A 15,518-nucleotide genomic window follows, 5' to 3' on the forward strand; every position below is an offset into this window, starting at 1 on the left:
CGGCTGAGGAAACAACAATCCACAAACAACGAACAAATCGTAACAGTCGAGTTTTAAGAACAGGTAACTAATTACTCAACTTGAGTAGCCTGCTTCGGAAGAAAGCGAAAAGTCGCTCACACATCTAGCGCTTCCAAATGAAATCAGCGCGTGCCCGCCGCCAAAAGCCACGGCATGGCTCCGCGCTGTGGAGACTACGTCGCTACGCAGTTCCAACGAACCAACACGGTCCAACCACATCCCGACTCGGAAAGTGGTGTTCGTCCTGAGGATCCGAGACGTCGTCGAGAGACAGACGACCGGCCGAGCAAACGACCAACGGCAGCCCACTTTCACCAACAGCGGTCCCAGCGAATACTAACACCATCTGGATCTGACCGTTGCTGCCTGCCAACTCTTCCCCGACTGATCCTGGTCTCTGTGCTCAGCAGACCACATGTCGCCATCCGACAACCAACCAACCAACCGACCAACGGCCTTCCGTCTGCGTCGACCATGGTCCCGGCGCGTACTTGCACCGTGCGGACCTGTCTGCTACTGACTACCAACTCGTCCAACCGCCCAGTAACGACGAATCCGACTCACTAAACCGACTCACTCCACCGACTCACTCCACCCACTCACTCCACCCACTCACTCCACCGACTCACTCCACCCACTCACTCCACCCACTCACTCCACCGACTCACTCCACCGACTCACTCCACCGACTCACTCCACCGACTCACTCCACCGACTCACTCCACCGACTCACTCCACCGACTCACTCCACCGACTCACTCCACCGACTCACTCCACCGACTCACTCCACCGACTCACTCCACCGACTCACTCCACCGACTCACTCCACCGACTCACTCCACCGACTCACTCCACCGACTCACTCCACCGACTCACTCCACCGATGTCCGTTCCGAACTCGGAGACACGGCGGCCTGAGCACACTGACTCGGACCCCATCATGCAGAGGTAACTCTTGCCCATTGGCCACGACATCTATGCACAACGAAGGGACCGAGCCACGTCCGGCAAGATGACCAGCTGGTGAGGCCCAGAAACGGTCAAAAGACCAAATACAAGTCGCCAAATGAGACGACCAACCGAACGACCAACCAGCTGTCGTTACCACTCCTACCTCCTTTCACCGGACAGTTCATGTGTGTGTGGTCAGCGTTCGGCAAGTAGCGGCTCTCCGAGCATCACTGGCGCTCCGTCACAGACCGCTGCTCCGTCCCTGACTGTATTGCTGGTCCAACTGACTTCCAGACACACGACGACCCGGAAATACTATCGGTCGCTCCAGAGATGGTACGACAGTGCACTTATCGACAAGTGCTGCTGCTGCCACTCACGGGCAGGTGAGGCAGGAAGTTAATGACGCCAGTAAATGGAATAAGAAAACGAAGCAGCAGTACCGTAAGAGAAGATGACAAACAATAAACTGCATGAACACGAGCCGCGCATGGCTCAAGTAGCAGATGTTCCCTTTGCAGAAGGCTGGTTGTTGATCTACTAGGTACCCATCACAGCTTCACCAGAGCCCTGTTAGCTGCCATTTTAGGAGATGCTACAGTGTCTGCACAGCTACAGCATCAGTCTCAAAGTCCCCAGTATACTTCATCTCCGTAGGCCATCTACTAAGCCTTGGATGAGGGGGTGAAATTGTAAGGGAAACAGTGATAGAGGAACCCCTCCACAGCAAGGTAGGAACATCAAGGTTAGGATGGTATGCACACTTAAAGAGACTGGAAAGCAAGAGGATTTCCAAGACGATACATGAAATGGAGATTCGAAAAAGGATAGATGGCTAAAAAATGTGGAGGTGTGTTTTGGAACAAGAGACGAGGACTGGACAAGAGTGCACACAAAACGATGGAGGGAAAACAGGACTAGAGTGCGAGGGTTATCTTCCAAACAGACCCAGCCTGGGGCTGGAAACTGTTCAAGATTATGATGATGATGATGATAATTAGTAGAGGTTTTCCTTACTACACAAGGCATAATACGACCTTCTCACAAACTAACATTCACGTGCGATTTCTGAATGAAATACTTGCTAGGTAATATTTCTTTATACACAGAACGAAAATTGCACCACTCCACATAGTTTATGTAGTCGCTATTAAATGGTACTCATTTGCATATCGAAGCAGTTAGGACACTTACTGCCAATTTGACGTTCCTGGTGTGTGGCCTTCTTTGTGGTCCAATTTTTATGATAGCAGTATACTACTTCCTACTACAGGCACTGCAATGTTGCGAACTTACATGATTCTGGACTGCGCCTCCAGGTAGGGAGACGTCGTTGAGTAAGCAGCCTTCAGTGATTGAGACCAGTTCTTCTGTCTATATTCACACAGAGACTTTATCCGAATTCCGCCCCTGAGGCTTGGAGTTCGAGTTTCCTGTCTGTAGAAAACAGAAGACAGTATTAGATTATACTAGTCAGAAGATCGCCTTCTGTCGTCCTAGAGTTTTTCACACTACTGGCCATTAAAATTGCAACACCACGAAGATGACGTGCTACGGACTATACGGCCAAGGTGGCCGAGCGGTTCTAGGCGATTCAGTCCGGAACCGCGCGACTACTACGATCGCACGTTCGAATCCTGCCTCGGGCATGGATGTGTGTGATGTCTTTAGCTTAGTTAGGTTTAAGTAGTTGTAGATTCTAGGGGACTGATGACCTCAGATGTTAAGTCCCATAGTGCTCAGAGCCATTTGAACCATTTTTTTTTTTTTTGCTACATACGCGATATTTTACCGACAAGAAGATGCTGTGATATGCAAATGATTAGCGTTTCAGAGCATTAACAAACGTTTGGCGCCGGTGGCAACACCTACAACATGCTGACATGAGGAAAGAGTCCAATCGATTTCTCATACACAAACAGCAGCTGACGGGCGTTGCCTGATGAAACGTTGTTGTGATGCCTCGTGGAAGGAATAGAAATACGTACCATCACGTTTCCGACTTTGATAAAGGTCGGATTGTAGCCTTTCGCGATTGCGGTTTATCGTATCGCGACTTTGCTGCTCGCGTTGGTCGAGATCCAATGACTGTTAGCAGAATATGGAATCGGTGGGTTCAAGAGGGTAATACGGAACGCCGTGCTGGATCCCAGCTGCCTCGTATCATTGACAGTCAAGATGACAAGCATCTTATCCGCACGGCTGTAACGGATCGTGCAGCCACGACTCGATCCCTGAGTCAACAGATGGGGTCGTTTCCAAAACAACAACCATCTGCACGAACAGTTCGGCGAGGTTTGTAGTAGCATGGACTATCAGCTCGGAGACCACGGCTGCGGCTACCCTCGACGCTGCATCACAGACAGGAGCGCCGGCGATGGTGTACTCAGCGACGAACCTGGGTACACGAGTGGCAAAACGTCATTTTTTCGGATGAATCCAGGTTCTGTTTACAGCATCATGATGATCGCATCCGTGTTTGACGACATCGCGGTGAACGCATATTGGAAGCGTGTATTCGTCATCGCCATACTGGCGTATCACGCGGCGTGATGGTATGGGGTGCCATTGGTTACACGTATCGATTACCTCTTGTTCGCACTGATGGCACTCTGAACAGTGGACGTTACATTTCAGTTGTGTTATGACCCGTGGCTCTACCCATCGTTCGATCCCTGCGAAACCCTACATTTCAGCAGGATAACGCACGACGGCATGTTGCAGGTCCTGTACGGCCTTTCTGGATACAGAAAATGTTCCGACTGCTGCCCTGGCCAGCACATTCTCCGGATCTGTCACCAACTGAAAACGTCTGGACCATGATGGCCGAGCAACTGGCTCGTCACAATACGGCAGTCACTACTCCTGATGAACTGTGGTATCGTGATGAAGCTGCGTGGGCAGCTGTACCTGTACACGCCATCCAAGCTCTGTTTGTCTCAATTCCCAGGTGTATCAAGGCCGTTATTACGGCCAGAGGTGGTTGTTATGCGTACTGATTTCTCAGGATCTATGCACCCAAATGGCGTGAAATGTAATCGCATGTCAATTCTTCGATAATATATTGGTCCAATGAATACCCGTTTATCATCTGAATTTCTTCTTGGTGTAACAATTTTAATGACTAGTAATGTACATACGTCTCGCAAACTTTAAACTACCATCTCCAAAGTGTTTAAGACGAAGTTGTACATCGTTTGGTCCAGTACGGAAGAGGTCACTAATCAAAATTCATATGCGAAGGCTAAGTAAATATACTGCAAAAAAAAATTAGTGCACCTGTAAAGACGACGTTGTTTTTGATCCATTGATGGCATATGCCACCTGGGGAACAGTAGATGTACAGTTAGTGATTCTGGACATCAACACTGCGCAGACGCCCACTAGGGTAGTCGAATTGTAAGGGCAACAGTCGCAGATCGTACAGCTACCAAAGCACAGGTAACAGGGCTTGTGAACCCAGACATTTTAACTAACCTGTTACTACGGGTTATTACGTTATTATTGGGAATGTAAATACTTATTGCTTGTGAAGTTAACTTGAGAAGATTAGGGTCGCCACCGGCTCTAACCATGCAACTAATCGAAGGTTTGGTCGAGTCGGAAAATTAATTTGATAACAGACCAAAAACTCACAAAAATGCATACGTTGTGAGGTCGCTCATAGCGGATACGATGCAATTAATAGTATTGCACTGTTCACGACAATCAAACATTTAAAATAAAATAGAAAATGCATGAACACTGCATAAGATCAGCTCCCAGCAACACACCTGAAAATAAGACTTAATCTAAAGCATTTGTTATAAAATACAAGGGGAGATTAATCATTGGACCTGTGCATAAGGAAACGCATTTGATGTGCGAATGGGAAAGCTACGAGGTGAGTGGCTTAGGTGCAGAAACGTAATCTCGGAACACAAGAGAAAATTGTAGATAAAATCATTTATTCCTTGGATAAGGATGTGAGGCATGTACACGATTCCTGATAACACGTGGTTTGTGGAGACACAATTTCTAGGTATAGTGCCCAAATTCCAACAATATCACATCAGACAATCATGTTAACATTATCAAAAATAAACATGCGATCGGACAGTTAGTGATGCCGGTAGCCCAACAACTATAGTGTTCTACCACGTGGTTGGCTCCCCACGGACGAACGACACATAAGGCAAGGAAAATTTGCTAGAAGGCAAAGCTATAAATATTTAGAAAGATGAAAGCTTATACAGACAAAGCTGAAGGTAAACAGACATTCATACAGAAGCGAGTGCTCACTTCTTATCGACACCTTTGTGTGGCGCTCTTCTGGCGGATCCAAGTCTGCTACAGAAATTTTCTAAAAGAAAAATCTACCAAAGTTTTGCATTCCTTGCTGCGACAAGGCAAAGCAATCTTCGAGATTTGAAAAGCGAGACCAAAAGCTAACAGCTCTCCCCTCGCCAAGTAACAGCGAGCCACGCGATCAGTCTAACTCACCCTTCTTCGACTGGAGCACAGCTGAGGACGCTTCCCGTACCGGCGGCAGACTGCCTTCCCGCTTCCTTTCCAGCCTCTACCACGCTCCGCGTGGCCTGGACACCCAAAGTTGCCATTTCCGCCACCAACCTAACGCAGGTGGATTTCTCACAAGTAGCGAAAACCTCTTTGGCTACTTGACCACTACGCGAGCTGGCTATTCAGTACACTCCTGCTGAATCTGTACGACTATCACAGACTTTCTGCAGCAGACTACGCCACCGTCTAGCAACGTGACACACAACTACATTCATTCAATCACGGCACTATGAGAGTAAAGAGAAAGGAGAAAAGAGAAACAAGGAAAAGAAAGAGAAATGGTCATGAAAATGGCCTACCGGACTAATGAAAGGTGGCTAAAGGACCGTTTCAACATGTCAACAAGAACTGTTGTGAACCGGCAGTGCGACTAAGGGCACGCACCCCTCTAGACTGTCTCCCACTCATACCGCAGCATAGATGTGCACGGCTTGACTGGTGCAGTTAGTAGGAGTACTCCACTGAATTACAGGCCCATATCGTTGACGTCGATATTTTGCAGGATTATGCAACTTACGAGTATAGATTTAAGTGTCAGGAAGTCGTTCCTGAAAGTATTTGTATGGAGTGTAGCCATGTATGGAAGTGAAACATGGACGACAAATAGTTTGGACAAGAAGAGAATAGAAGCTTTCGAAATGTGGTGCTACAGAAGAATGCTGAAGATTAGATGGGTAGATCACATAACTAATGAGAAGGTTTTGAACAGAATTGGGGAGAAGAGGAGTTTGTGGCACAACTTGACCAGAAGAAGGGAGCGGTTAGTAGGACATGTTCTGAGGCATGAAGGGATCACAAATTAAGCATTGGAGGGCAGCGTGGAGGGTAAAAATCATAGAGTGAGATCAAGAGATGAATACACTAAGCAGATTCAGAATGATGTAGGTTGCAGTAAGTACTGGGAGATGAAGAAGCTTGCACAGGATAGAGTAGCATGCAGAGCTGCATTAAACCAGTCTCAGGACTGAAGACAACAACAACAACAACAACAACAACAACATGCTACATATATATTGCTTTCGAACATTATCAATTGCCTCGAAGAAAACGGTCTATTGACACACAGTCAACATGGGTTTAGAAAACATCGTTCCTGCGAAACACAACTATGCTCTTTATTCACATGAAATGTTGAGTGTTATTGACAAGGGATTTCAGATCAATTCCGTATTTCTGGATTTCTGGAAGGCTTTTGACACTGTAACGCACAAGCGGCTCGTATTGAAATTGAGTGCTTATGGAATATCGTCTCAGTTATGTGACTGTATTTGTGATTTCCTGTCACAGAGGTCACAGTTCGTAGTAGTTGACGGAAGGTCATCGAGTAAAAGTGATTTCTGGCGCTCCCCAAGGTAGTGTTGTAAGCCCTTTGCTGTTCCTTATCTAAATAAACGATTTGGGAGACAATCTGAGCAGCCGTCTTCGGTTCTCTGCAGATGACGCTGTCGTTTATCGACTAATAAAGTCATCACAAGATCAAAACAAACTGCAAAATATTTAGAAAAGATATCTGTGTGGTGCGAAAAGTGTCAGTTGACCCTGAATAACGAAAAGTGTAGGGTCACCCACATGAGTGCTAAAAGGAACGCCTTAAAGTTCGGTTACACGATAAATCAGTCTAATCTAAAAGCCGTAAATTCAACTACATTCCTAGGTATTACAGTTACGAACAACTTAAATTGGAAGGAACACACAGAAAACATTGCGGGGAAGGCTAACCAAAGACTGCGTTTTATTGACAGGACACTTAGAAAATGTAACAGTTCTACTACGTTTGTCCGTCCTCTTTTAGAATACTGCTGCGCGGTGTGGGATCTTTACCAGATAGGACTGACGGAGTACATCGAAAAAGTTCAAAGAAAGGCAGCACGTTTTGTATTATCGCGAAATGTGGGAGAGAGTGTCACAGAAATGATACAGAATTTGAGCTGGACATCATTAAAAGAAAGGCGTTTTTTGTTGCGTCGGAATCTCCTCACGAAATTCCAGTCACCAACTTTTTTTAAAAAAAAATGGTTCAAATGGCTCTGAGCACTATGGGACTCAGCATCTGTGGTCATCAGTCCCCTATAACTTAGAACTATTTAAACCTAACTAACCTAAGGATATCACACACATCCATGCCCGAGGCAGGATTCGAACCTGCGACCGTAGCAGTCACGCGGTTCCGGACTGAGCGCCAAGAACCGCTCCAACTTTCTCCTCCGAATGCGAAAATATTTTGTTGACACTGACCTACGTAGGGAGGAACGATCACCAAGATAAAATAAGATAAATCAGAGCTCGTACAGGAAGATATAGGTGTTCATTCTTTCCGTGCGCTATACGAGACTGGAATAATGGATAATTGTGAAGGTGCTTCGATGAACCCTCTGCCAGGCACTTAAATGTGATTTGCAAAGTATCCATGTAGATGTAGATGTTAGAGGCTCGCTTGGAAGTTGGAATGACACGCCGTGGTCTTCATTGATGAAGGCAGATTCTGCCTGAAAGCAAGTGATGGTGTCTTTCTGCATTCAGTGTAGACCTGGTGAGCGCTGTCTCGTAGGGTGCATACTGGCCCCACCGCATGCCTTATGGTCTGGGTGCGATAAGCTACAACTCTCGTAAACCTTTGGTTTTTCTGAAGGGGATGCTAAGTAGCGTTCGCTAAGAGTAGAATGTTGTTAGACCCGTTCTTTTGCTGTTCTTGCAACAGGAAGGTGATGCGTTGTTCCAACAGGATAATGCTCGGCCACACACTGCCCGTGAAACTTGAAACGTGCTCTGCAAGAGGTGCAGTAACTTCACTAGCCAGCTTGTCACCAATCAAGCGCATGTGGTATATGAGGGGACGATTAGAGGCTCGTGCGACTCGTTAACCAACTACTCTTACAGAACTACGTGAACAGGTAGAGCAGGAGTGGCATAACGTATTCCATGACAGTATTCGCCATCTTTACAATCGACTGGATGGCAGACTCAGTGCCTGCACTGCCGCCCTTGGAGGATAAACCACGTACTAATACGGATGTTTCAGAATGGGTCGACGCCAGGTACCTCAGAACCGCTTGTGCTATTGATCTCTAAATGTAACCTTTACATGCACTCCTTATGCACTGCTGCAACAATAATCTTTAGCAAACTGGAAACCTCTATTAGGGTATATAACGACAAAGAAGAAGGCGAGACATAGCTGATTTAGCAAAATCCTTATTAGCTAATTCAGATATATGGTAAGTACGAAAAGCAATAACGTCTCTGTCCGCAAAGCTTTCAAGTCCAGGAACATTTGGTACTCCAGTCCCTCCTCGAACAATGGCTACAGTAAACCATCCGTTACCATGACCAAATGAATCATTTATATCTAAACTAAAATTCAGTCTGCAGCTCACAAAAACAGCAGGACCATCCAGCAGGGCTTGAGAAGCGACAGACTTCACTGGAATACGATTCTTCTTGTCTCCAGCTGTTGTAGAAAATTCGATGTTCTCGATGGTCTTGTAGACTGTCTGTTTAGAACGCTGCCAAGATGCCGTACAGACGATACCGCCGCCGTTCTAAACAGACAGTCTACAACACGTTGTAGGTTTCGCCACCGGCGCCAACCATATGTGAATGCTCTGAAAAGCTAAATATTGGCATAGCACAGCATCCTCCTCCTGTCGGTTAAATTTCGTCTCTGTAGCACGGGGCCCGACAGTGTAGTTACTAGTATCTACATGAGGAACAGTACTGGTTGATTCGTCAGGCCAGGGAAAATTGACGGATGTTTTTGCCCCGCCAGTGACGCAGCCGCCGGGTGACAACCAGTAGGGTTCGCATCAACCAAGCGACGTGCCATTAGTGTGGAGCGTGACGCCACGGAACGGATACCGGATTCATTCGCAGTTGCGGAAGTGTTGCGTGGGCTATGCCACCCCGTTAGCACGGTGCCGTGCGGTGGCGCTAAGTGAGTTAGCGGGACCCTGCAGGTGGAGTGAGCCTGTCTCGAGACCGACCGCTACCGCTGCTGTCTGGCGGTGAGCGCCACAGCCGGCCCTCGGACACCAACTGCCGGCCTGATAGCAAGCAACTGGAATCGCTCAACAGAGGAAAGTCCACTGGACCTGACGGGATACCAATTCGATTCTACACAGAGTACGCGAAAGAACTTGCCCCCCCTTCTATCAGCCGTGTACCGCAAGTCTCTAGAGGAACGGAAGGTTCCAAATGATTGGAATAGAGCACAGGTAGTCCCAGTCTTCAAGAAGGGTCGTCGAGCAGACGCGCAAACCTATAGGCCTATATCTCTGACATCGATCTGTTTAGGACATGTTTTTTGTTCGCCTATCATGTAATTTCTGGAAACCCAGAATCTACTCTGTAGGAATCAACATGGATTCCGGAAACAGAGATCGTGTGAAACCCAACTCGCTTTGTTTGTTCATGACACCCAGAAAATATTAGATACAGGCTCCCAGGTAGATGCCATTTTCCTTGACTTCCGCAAGGCGTTCGATACAGTTCCGCACTGTCGCCTGATAAACAAAGTAAGAGCCTACGGAATATCAGACCAGCTGTGTGGGTGGATTGAAGAGTTTTTAGCAAACAGAACACAGCATGTTGTTATCAATGGAGAGACGTCTACAGACGTTAAGGTAACCTCTTGCGTGCCACAGGGGAGTGTTATGGGACCATTTCTTTTCACAATATATACTTAAATGACCTAGTAGATAGTGTCGGAAGTTCCATGCGGCTTTTCGCGGATGATGCTGTAGTAAAGAGAGAAGTCGCAGCATTAGAAAATTGCAGGGAAATGCAGGAAGATCTGCAGCGGATAGGCACTTGGTGTAGGGAGTGGCAACTGACCCTTAACATAGACAAACGTAATGCATTGTGAGTACATAGGAAGAAGGATCCTTTATTGTATGATATGATAGCGAAACAAATACTGGTAGCAGTTACTTCTGTAAAATATCTGGGAGTATGCGTACGGAATGATTTGAAGTGGAATTATCATATAAAATTAATTGTTGGTAAGGCGGGTGCCAGGTTGAGATTTATGGGGAGAGTCCTTACAAAATGTAGTCCATTAACAAAGGAGGTGGCTTACAAAACACTAATCCGACCTATACTTAAGTACTGCTCATCAATGTGGGATCCGTACCAGGTCGGGTTGACGGAGGGGATAGAGAAGATCCAAAGAAGAGCGGCGCGTTTCGTCACAGGGTTATTTGGTAAGTGTGATAGCGTTATGGAGATGTTTAGCAAATTTAAGTGGCAGACTCTGCAAGAGAGGCGCTCTGCATCACCGTGTAGCTTGCTGTCCAGGTTTCGAGAGGGTGCGTTTCTGGATGGAATATATTGCTTCCCCCTACTTATACCTCCCGAGGAGATCACGAATGTAAAATTAGAGAGATTCGAGCGCTCACAGAGACTTTCCAGCAGTCGTTCTTCCCGCGAACCATACGCGACTGGAACAGGAAAGGGAGGTAATGACAGTGGCACGTGAAGTGGCCTCCGCCACGCACCGCTTGGTGGCTTGCGGAGTATAAATGTAGATGTAGATTTAGATTAGATGTATAAGTTAACTGCCCAAAGCAACACAAAGCTAACAGTGCCGCCCTCCATCACGGAGCAGCACTGCCACGCACCTAGCTCGATAACTTTCTGTAAACACTGCTGCAAAGCTTTCATGAGTCAGAAGACAAGTGTCACTAGACCACCAAAAGCTGCTGCAATGTTTATTTACTGATCGACAATTGTTCCAAGTGCCTTATACGACAGTTGGTTGTCTGAGTTAATCTGCATGCCTACAGCCAGGAAGTTCAAATAGATCTGTCTGCCGAGACGTTCTATCTCGTTTAGTGTCGCCCATGCTACACGTGCAGTGTGTTAATGCGGACGCGATCTTGATTTACACTAACAGAGGACTTCCACCCAAACCTAAGAGACGTCAGACACTCAGAACTGCACCAAACGTTGTATATCGAAAGAGTATAAACCAAAACTCATACTTTGTTCATACTATGTGCTGTCGTTCATCAGAAGAGGAGTAAACGTTAACTAAAAGTAACGCCAGAAATATGGAACACATGAAAAGCCTAGCTGTCAGTTACAATTGTTGTTTGTTTGTTGTGGTCTTCAGTCCTGAGACTGGTTTGATGCAGCTCTCCAAGCAACTGTATCCTGTGCAAGCTTTTTCATCTCCCAGTACCTACTGCAACCTACATCCTTCTGAATCTGCTTAGTGTAGTCATCTCTTGGCCTCCCTATACGATTTTTACCCTCCACGCTGCCCTCCAATGCAAAATTGGTGATCCCTTGATGCCTCAGAAGATGTCCTACCAACCAATCCCTTCTTCTGGTCAAGTTGTGCCACAAACTTCCCTTCTCTCCAACCCTATTCAATACTTCCTTATTAGTTATGTGATCCACCCATCTAATCTTCAGCATTCTTCTGTAGCACCACATATCGAAAGCTTCTATTCTCTTCTTGTCCAAACTATTTATCGTTTATGTTTCACTTCCATACATGGCTACACTCCATACAAATACTTCCAGAAACGACTTCCCGACACTTAAATCTATGCTCGATGTTAACAAATTTCTCTTCTTCACAAACGCTTTCCTTGCTATTGCCAGTCTAAATTTTATATCCTCTCTACTTCGACCATCATCAGTTATTTTGCTCCACAAATAGCATAAGTCCTTTACTACTTTAAGTGTCTCATTTCCTAATCTAATTCCCTCAGCATCACCCGACTTAATTCGACTACATTCCATTAACTTCGTTTTGCTTTTGTTGATGTTCATCTTATACCCTCCTTTCAAGACAGTGTCCATTCCGTTCAACTGCTCTTCCAAGTCCTTTGCTGTCTCTGACAGAATTACGATGTAATCGGCAAACCTCAAAGTTTTTATTTCTTCTCCATGGATTTTAATACCTACTCCGAATTTTCTTTTGTTTCCTTTACTGCTTGTTCAATATACAGATTGAATAACATCGGGGAGAGACTACAACCCTGTCTCACTCCCTTCCCAACCACTGCTTCCCTTTCATGTCCCTCGACTCTTATAACTGCCATCTGGTTTCTGTACAAACTGTAAATAGCCTTTCACTCCCTGTATTTTACCCTTGCCACCTTCAGAATTTGAAAGAGAGTATTCCAGTCAACGTTGTCAAAAGCTTTCTCTAAGTCTACAAATGCTAGAAACGTAGGTTTGCCCTTCCTTAATCTAGCTCCTAAGATAAGTCGTAGAGTCAGTATTGCCTCACGTGTTCCAACATTTGTACGGAATCCAAACTGATCTTCCCCGAGGTCGGCTTCTACTAGTTTTTCCATTCGTCTGTAAAGAATTCGCGTTAGTATTTTGCAGCTGTGGCTTATTAAGTTACAGTTATGCGTTCCTTACGTGGGGAATCTGGTATAGCGTTATATTCTCGAACCAAGGTTGCTGGGCCAAACCCCAATGACAAGAATCTTTGTTTTTCACTATATTATGCAGTGTCTTGAAAGGAGAATATAAGATGAACATCAACAACAGTAAATCGAGGATAATGGAATGTAGTCGAATTAAATCAGACGAAGCTGAGGGAATTAGATTAAGAAATGAGACACTTAAAGTAGTAAATGAGTATTGCTAATGGGGAGCAAAATAACTGATGATGGCCGAAGTAGAGAGGATATAAAATGTAGATTGGCAATGGCAAGGAAAACTTTTACGAACAAGAGAAATTTGTTAACATCGAGTAGAGATTTAAGTGTCAGGAAGTCGTTTCTTAAAGTATATGTATGGAGTGTAGCCATGTAAGGAAGTGAAGCATGGACGATAAATAGTTTGGACAGGAAGAGAATAGAAGCTTTCGAAATGTGGTGCTGCAGAAGAATGCTGAAGATTAGATGAGTATATTTGGTAACTGATAAGGAGGTACTGAATAGAACTGGGGAGAAGAGGAATTTGTGGCACAACTTGACTAGAAGAAGAGATCGGTTGGTATGACACGTGCTGAGGCATCAAGATATCACCAATTTAGTAAAATGGTTCAAATCGCTCTGAGCTCTATGGGACTTAATGTATGAGGTCATCAGTCCCCTAGAACTTAGAACTACGAGGGTTGTTTTTTAAGTAAGGGTCGTTTTTATTTTTAAAAAAAGATACAAATAGTTTTGTAAAAAACTTTTATTTTCTGATTCTACACACTTTTACCTATTTTTCGACATAGTTGCCTTGTTTATTTAAGCACTTGTCATGCCGTACAATTAAGTTTTTAATTCCCTCTTCAAAGAATTCGGCCGCCTGCTCCTACAGCCAAGAGTTCACAGCCGCTTTCACTTCATCGTCGTCATTGAAGCGCTGCCCGCCAAGATGGTGTTTCAGGTACCGGGAAAAGGTGAAAATCGCTAGGAGCAAGGTCGGGCCTGTATGGTGCATGGTCCAAAGTTCCCAGCCAAAAGAATCATCAAATCCCGAGTCTTTTGAGAGGTGTGAGGCCTAGCGTTATCGTGCAGGAGCAAAACTCCTTTTGTCAGCATGCCGCGCCTTTTGTTTTGAATTGCTCTGCGGAGCTTCTTTACACAGTAGGCATCTGAGTTGATTGGCGTTCCTCGTGGCATAAAGTGCACTAGCAAAACACCGCGCCGGTCCCAGAACACAGCTGCCATAATCTTGCGCTTTGACAGCGTCTGTTTGGCTTTGACCTTGACGGGTCAGGTTGTGTGTCGCCATTCCATCGATTGTCGCTTGCTTTCGGGAGTGAAATGTTTCATCTCCAGTGACAATTTGACTCAACATGTCATCCTCTTCTTCGTCGTAACGAATCAAAAAGTCCAATGAAATGGCAAATCTCTTCCCTTTGTGGTCCTCTGTGAGGAGTCTGGACACCCACCGAGAACACAGTTCCTTAAAGTTTAGGTTTTCAGACACAATTTTGCACAAAACCGATCTTGCAACTTGTGGAAATTCCAAAGAAAGAGTGGAAATTGGGAATCTTCTGTCCTCACAAATCTTTGTTTCGACTGCAGCCACCAAATCATCAGTGATCACAGAGGGCCAGCCTTAGCGTTCTTCGTCATGGACGTTTTGACGGCCATTTTTAAACTCTCTAACCCATTGACGCACTTTACCTTTACTCATCACATTCAAGCCATAAACTTCTGTTAACTGACGATTAATTTCTGCAGCTGATAGGCTTCTCGCGTTCAAAAAACGTATCACTGACCGTATCTCACACGCGGCGGGCGATTCAGTAATCGTAAACATTATGAAATAGCACAGCGATGCGTACACGCCAGCTACAGAGCTGCAACTTGCATCAGTGTGAACGGGAAGGATGCCGGCAAGTGGCGCGGTGGCTTGTTGCGGCGTCCGCGTGAACTACGGGACTATACGCGCGAACGGCCCTTACTTAAGAAACAACCCTTGTACTTAAACCTAACTAACCTAAGGACATCACACACATCCACGTCCGAGGCAGGATTCGAACTTGCGACCGTAGCAGTCGCGCGGATCCGGACTGAAGCGCCTAGAACCGCTCGGTCACCGCGGCCGGCACCAATTTAGTACTGGAGGGAAGCGTGGAGGGTAAAAATCGTAGAGGGAGACCAAGAGATGAATACACTACGCAGATTCAGAAGGATGTAGGTTGCAGTAGGTACTGGGAGATGAAGAAGCTTGCACAGGATCGAGTAGCATGGAGAGCTGCATCAAAACAGTCTCAGGACTGAAGACGGCAACAACTTCTTAAACACTGGTGCGACCTGAGCAATTTTCCAATCTTTAGGTACAGATCTATCGGTGAGCGAGCGGTTGTATATGAGTGCTAAGTAGGGAGCTATTGTATCAGCGTAATCTGAAAGGACCTAATCGGTATACAATCTGGACCTGAAGACATGCCCGTATCAAGCGATCTGAGTTGCTTCGCAAACCCTAAAGTATCTACTTCTAAGAAACTCATGCTAGCAGATGTTCGTGTTTCAAATTCTGGAATATTCCATTCGTCTTCCCTGGTGAAGGAATTTCGG

This window comes from Schistocerca gregaria, chromosome 10 (assembly GCF_023897955.1).
Source record: "Schistocerca gregaria isolate iqSchGreg1 chromosome 10, iqSchGreg1.2, whole genome shotgun sequence".
Lineage (NCBI taxonomy): Eukaryota > Metazoa > Arthropoda > Insecta > Orthoptera > Acrididae > Schistocerca > Schistocerca gregaria.